The sequence below is a fragment of the Saccopteryx bilineata genome, chromosome 1 (genome assembly GCF_036850765.1).
Source record: "Saccopteryx bilineata isolate mSacBil1 chromosome 1, mSacBil1_pri_phased_curated, whole genome shotgun sequence".
Classification (NCBI taxonomy): domain Eukaryota; kingdom Metazoa; phylum Chordata; class Mammalia; order Chiroptera; family Emballonuridae; genus Saccopteryx; species Saccopteryx bilineata.
In genome coordinates, this window is record NC_089490.1 from 393,022,650 (window position 1) to 393,028,649 (window position 6,000).

The 6,000-nt window shown below is 36.5% G+C and overlaps 1 pseudogene; it reads right to left on the reverse strand.

The window, feature by feature from the left end:
• LOC136319710 (olfactory receptor 5B2-like) overlaps positions 1–5,421 on the reverse strand; it is a 49,363-nt pseudogene extending 43,942 nt beyond the window's left edge.
• Positions 5,422–6,000: the final 579 nt, after the last annotated feature.

A 6,000-nucleotide genomic window follows, 5' to 3' on the forward strand; every position in this document is an offset into this window, starting at 1 on the left:
TAGACATTTTATGTTTTTGTTTGTTTTTTTACAGGGACAGAGGAAGATATATTCAGAAAGAAGGATAGATAGGGACAGACAGACAGGAACGGAGAGAGATGAGAAGCATCAATCAGTTTTTCATTGCAACACCTTAGTTGTTCATTGATTGCTTTCTCATAGGTGCCTTGACCGCAGGCCTTCCACAGACAGAGTAAAACCCCTTGCTTGAGCCAGCAACCTTGAGTTCAAGCTGGTGAGCTTTTGCTGAAACCAGATGAGCCCATACTCAAGCTGGCGACCTCGTAGTCTCAAACCTGGGTCCTTTTGCATCTCAGTCTGATGCTCTCTCCACCACACCACCACCTGGTAAGGCAATATAGATATTTTCATGATGTTTATTCTTCCTAACCATGAGCATGGTATTTGCTTTCACTTGTTTGTATCTCTCTTGATTTCTTTTATCAATGTTTTATAATTTTTCGAGTACGTCTTTAATCTCCTTGGTTAAATTTACTCCTAAGTACTTAATTTTTTTGGTTGCAATAATGAAGGGGATTGTTTCCTTAATTTCTCTTTCTGACTGTTCATTGTTGGTGTACAAAAATGCCTCTGAATTCTGAGTATTAATTTTATATCCTGCCATCTTGCTGAATTCTTTTTTCATGTACAGTAGTTTTTTGACTGAGACTTTAGGGTTTTCTATAGACAATATCATATCATCTGCAAATAATGATGGTTTTACATTTTCTTTTCCAATTTGGATGCCTTTTATTTCTTTTTCTTGTCTGATTGCTGTGGCTAGGACCTCCAGAGCTATGTTGAATAAGAGTGGTGAAAGGGAACACCCTTGCCTTTTCCTGATCTTAAGGGGATTGCTTTTCATTTCTGCCCATTGAGTATGATGTTGGCTGTGGTTTGTCACATATGGTCTTTATTATGTTGAAGTATGTTCCCTGTATTCTCACTTTGCTTAAAGTTTTGATCATTAATGGATGCTGGATTTTATCAAATGCTTTTTCTGCATCTAAGGTTTTTCTCCTTCCTTTTGTTTATGAGATGTATCACATTGATTGATTTGTGAATATGGTAGCAGCCTTGCCTCCTCAGAATAAATCCCACTTGATCAAGGTATATGATTTTTTAAAATATATATTGCTGGGTCCTGTTTGCTAATATTTTGTAGAGGATTTTAGCATCTAAATTCATCAGGGATATTGGCTTATAATTTTATTTTCTTGTGTTCTCTTCACCTGGTTTTGGAATCAGAATTATGCTCGCCTCATAAAAGGAGCTTGAAAGTCTTCCTTCCTCTTGAATTTTTTGAAATAGCTTGAGAAGGATAGGAGTTAGTTCTTCTTTGAATATTTGGTAGGATTTACTTGTAAAACCATCAGGCCCAGGACTTTTTTGGGGGGAGGGAATTTTTTGATAACTGTTTTGATCTCATTTTTTGTAATCAGTCTGTTTAGGTGTTTTGATTCTTTCAGATTGATTTTTTGAAGATTGTATGTTTTAAGAAACTAGGTTGTCTTGTTTTTTGTCATTCAGTTCTTCATAGTATTTTCTTACAATATTTTGTATTTCTGTTGTGTCAGTTGTTATTTCTTCATTCTCATTTTTAATTTTATTTATTTGAGTCCTCTCTTTTTTTTTCTTGGTGAAATTAGTTAAAGTTTCATTGATCTTGTTTACCTCTTCAAAGAACCAGGTCTTGGTTTCATTGATCCTCTGTATAGTTTCTTTAACCTCTATATCAGTGGTTCTCAACCTGTGGGTCACAACCCCAGCAGGGGTCGAACGGCCAAAACACAGGGGTTGCCTAAAGCAATGAGAATACATAATGCATATCAGGTATTTACATTCCGAATCATAGAAGTAGCCACCAAAATTATTTTTTGGTTTGGAGTCACCGCAACATGAGGAACTATATTGCAGGGTCATGGCATTAGAAAGGTTGAGAACCACTGCTCTATATCATTATTTCCACTCTGATCTTTATTATTTTATTTCTTCTACTATTTCTGGGCTTTACTTGCTGTTCTTTTTCTAGTTCTTTTAGAAGCAGGGTTAAGTTGTTTATTTGAGCTTTTTATAGCTTCTTAAAGTATGCCTGCAGTGCTATGAACTTCTCTTTCAGTTCTATTTTTGCTGTGTCCCATGAATTTTGAGTTAATTTATGCTCATTATCATTCATTTCTAAAATTTTTTTTATTTCTTATTTGATCTTATTGTTAATTCATTTGTTATTTAACAACCTGTTATTTAGTTTCCATGTGTTTGAGAATTTTTGAGTTTTTCTGTTATGGTTGATTTCTAGTTTCATGCCATTGTGATTAGATATAATGCTCGATATGATTTTAATCTTCTTAAATTTGTTGAGACCACTTTTGTGCCCTAACATGTGGTCTATCCTAGAGAATGTACCATGAGCACTTTAAAAGAATGTATATTTTGCTTCTTTAGGGTGAAAGGTTCTGAAGTTATCTATTAAATTAGGTTGATCTAGTGTTTCCTTTAAGTCTACTGTTTCTTAGTTAATTTTTTTTTGAGGATCTATCTAGTGATGTTTGTGGGGGTATTGAAATCCCCTTCTATTACAGTATTGCTGTTTATCTTGCTCTTTATGTCCATCAAAATCTGCTTCATATATTTAGGTGCTCCTATATTAGGTGCATAGATATTTATAACAGTTATATCTTCCTGTTGAATTGCTCCCTTTATCATTATTTAGTGGCCTTCTTTATCTCTTACTATATCCTTTGTTTTAAAGTTCATTTTGTCTGATATATGTATTGCTACCCTAGCTTTTTTTTTCATTTCCATTTAGATGAAATATTTTTTTTCATCCTTTTACCTTCAATCTATGTGCATCTTTTGTTTTGAGGTGTGTCTATTGTAGACAGCATATGTATGGGTCCTGTTTTCTTATCCATGCAGCTATCCTATGGTTTTTGATTGGATCATGTAATGTGTTGATATTTAAGCTTATTATTGATATGTAGTTGGATTTATTCCTATTTTTTCTTTAAATCTACTTTCCTCTTTTACTAGATTTATTTTCCACTTTGTTCTGTCTACAGCAGGTCCCTTAACATTTCTTGCAACATTGGTTTGGTTGTAATAAATTTCTTAAATTTTTTTGTTTTGTTGTGTTTTGTTTTGTTTTTGTCTGGGAAGCTTTTTATTTCTCCTTCATCTTTAAATGATAGCCTTGCTGTATAAAGAAGTCTTGCTTGTAGGTTCTTGTTCTGCATGACTTTGAATATTTCTTGCCATTTTCTTTTGGCCTCAAGTGTTTCTATTGAAAAGTCGGATGTCATCCTTATGGGGTCTTTTTTGTAGTTGATTGACTGCTTTTCTTTTGCAGCTTTTAGTATTCTTTTATCTCTTTGCTTTGCTATTTTGATTTTGCTGTGTCTTGGTGTAGGGCTTTTTGGGTTATTTTTTAATGGGGTTATTTCTGCTACTTGAATCTGTGCGACTCTTTCCTGCATCAATTTATGGAAATTTTTAGCTATGATTTCTTCAGTCAGGTTCTCTATCCCTTGTTCTTTCTCTTCTCCTTCAGGAACCTCTATTATGCAGATATTGTTTCTCTTCATGTTGTCACAGTGCTTTCTTAGATTTTCCTCAGACATTTTGATCCTCTTTTCTTTTTGCTGTTCTGCTTCCATGGTTTGCTTATCATGTCCTCTTAGTCACTGATTCGATACTCTGCTTCATCCAGCCTGCTTTTAATTCCTTCTAGTGTTGTCTTCATTTCTGATATTGTGTTTGTCATTTTTATCTTGTTATTTTTTATGATTTCTGTGTCCTTTTTGATGCTTACAATTTTTTTATTTAGGTGTTTATTAAGTTCATTTATTGTAGCTTTGAGATCCTTAAGCATCCTAACAATCATTATTTTAAACTCTGAATCCGGTAATTTGATTATATCCAGATCCTTTTCTGGGGATTTTTCTTGTTGATTCATGTCTTAAGTTACCCTGTCTTCCCATTGTTTCTGTTTGTGGTTTGCAGGCTTGTTTGAGTTGTAGTCTCCGTAACTAGGTGAGCCACTTTAACGACTCAGTTTGCTTGCTTTCAGTTTGCTTAACTCAACAGGGAGTTTGTTAGCTGATCTCAACAGGGGGCTTAATTGAAACTATATAGAGGAATGTGGTGGGTGTGACCTCTGAGAATCTGAAGGCGTGTTCTGCCAGTTGCTTTTTGGGGGTGGGATGCATTCTTGGTTTCAGAAAGGGGAGGTGTAGCTCAGGTCTCTCTGGAAACCTGAGTTACTGACCCTCTCCCTTACTACCTTCTTTTCATTGTGTCCTTTGTGCTTATTGGAGCTGGAGAGCTTTTTGGAAGTGGGACACCCAGAACCACTTTTGACTTGTGCTGGGTGGAAGGGTCAACCCCTCCCCCAGCTATGACCACCTCCACAAAGGAGAATGAATTAACTTAACTCAGGTCATCCCAGGCACTCCTCTACTTGTCTACATTTGTCTTGGTCTCTCCTCTTTTCTCATGCAAGCCGAGTCAGTCCTCTCAGCCTTCCTTACCCCCAGAGCCCCAGGCAGGTGGCTGTGAGCAATATTTTCTGCTCTGTCACTTTAAGAATACCCAGATGCTTCCCACATACAAAACTTTCACTCTTTTCCTCACTCTGTGTTGTCTCCTCCAGTCCCTGGGTTTCTTAGCTGGGTCTCTGGTCCTAAGACTGAAGGCCCCCATCACTTAGGGTCTCTCTCCTTTTAATGAGAGCCCTTCCGGCCCCTCAGCCTCAGTCTTCCCTCACTTCTGGGAGCAGGGGAACCACCATGTCCCTACCACACACTTTATCTGAATGGGTGTGGATTCTTTTGTGCTACTTGGTTTTTGAAACCTGTTCTTTTAGTTAAAGTTAGTTTTTCACAATGATTGTTTCTAAATGAATTGGTAATCCAGTTTGGTGGTGGTAGCTGGCAGTTGTGCATCAGCCTACTCTGCTGCCATATTGAAATTCTGCCAGATATTTTTATACTTTGTGCCTTATGTTTTATTAATTCCTTTCCATCTAATTTCTTCTAGGGGCCAGGAACTCAAACTGGCATTTATAATTGCAATTGTTTTACAGCTCTTTCCAAACATGGCTGTGTTTGTAATTGCTTTCCCTTAGGTTTTGGGGAAGAGTCACATCTGACCCAAGCAGTAAATTGACACCTGACAACATCGCAAGAGCAAACTACATGTGACCAAGGAGGGCAGACCTCAAGTGCCCAGAGCCAGCCCAGCTTGGCACCTCCGAGCCTTCTGACCATGAGCATGCTATTTTTGACCTCTTTCCCAAGCTCTTTGGTAGAAGTTCTACTTCAAGGAAATGAGCTCAAGAAGTCAGAATTTCTCTCTAAATTTAGATATCAGTGTAGAGCTACAGTTTCACCTTATGACGGCGAGGGCGCTGGCATCTCTCATCTTCCACAGGTCTATGTTGTAGAAACACTATTCCTATCAGGCTAAGCTGAGTGAATATGGGCTACCATTTCCCATTCAGTTCCCATTTGTAGTATTAGAGGTTTGCCTTGACTTTTTTGTTGTGCAATGATTTCACACTTGGGAGAGTAAGAGTGGTCATAGAATCCACAAAATAGACTTTAATGCAAAAACCATAAAAAGAGACAAAGAAAGATATTATCTAATGATTAAAAAAGGTCAATTCTTCTGGAAGGTATAACAATTATAAATATATATGCATCAAATATCCCTAAAGTATGAAGTAAATATAAACAGAATGGAAGGGAGAAATAGTAACACAATCATAGTGGGAGATTTCAATATCCCACATTTAGTAATGGAAAAAAAGGTAGAAGATTGATAAGAAAACACTGAATTCAATTCAGTAAAACATACAATTATCATCTGACGAAGCAAGCTAATTCATATAAATTATGTAAATGAAACACAAATTTATTTTTACACAAACAACTTGAAGCTGATGGTTAGTAAGTTTATTCAAATAACCAGATCTTGGAAACAACCTTGGTGACCTACAAA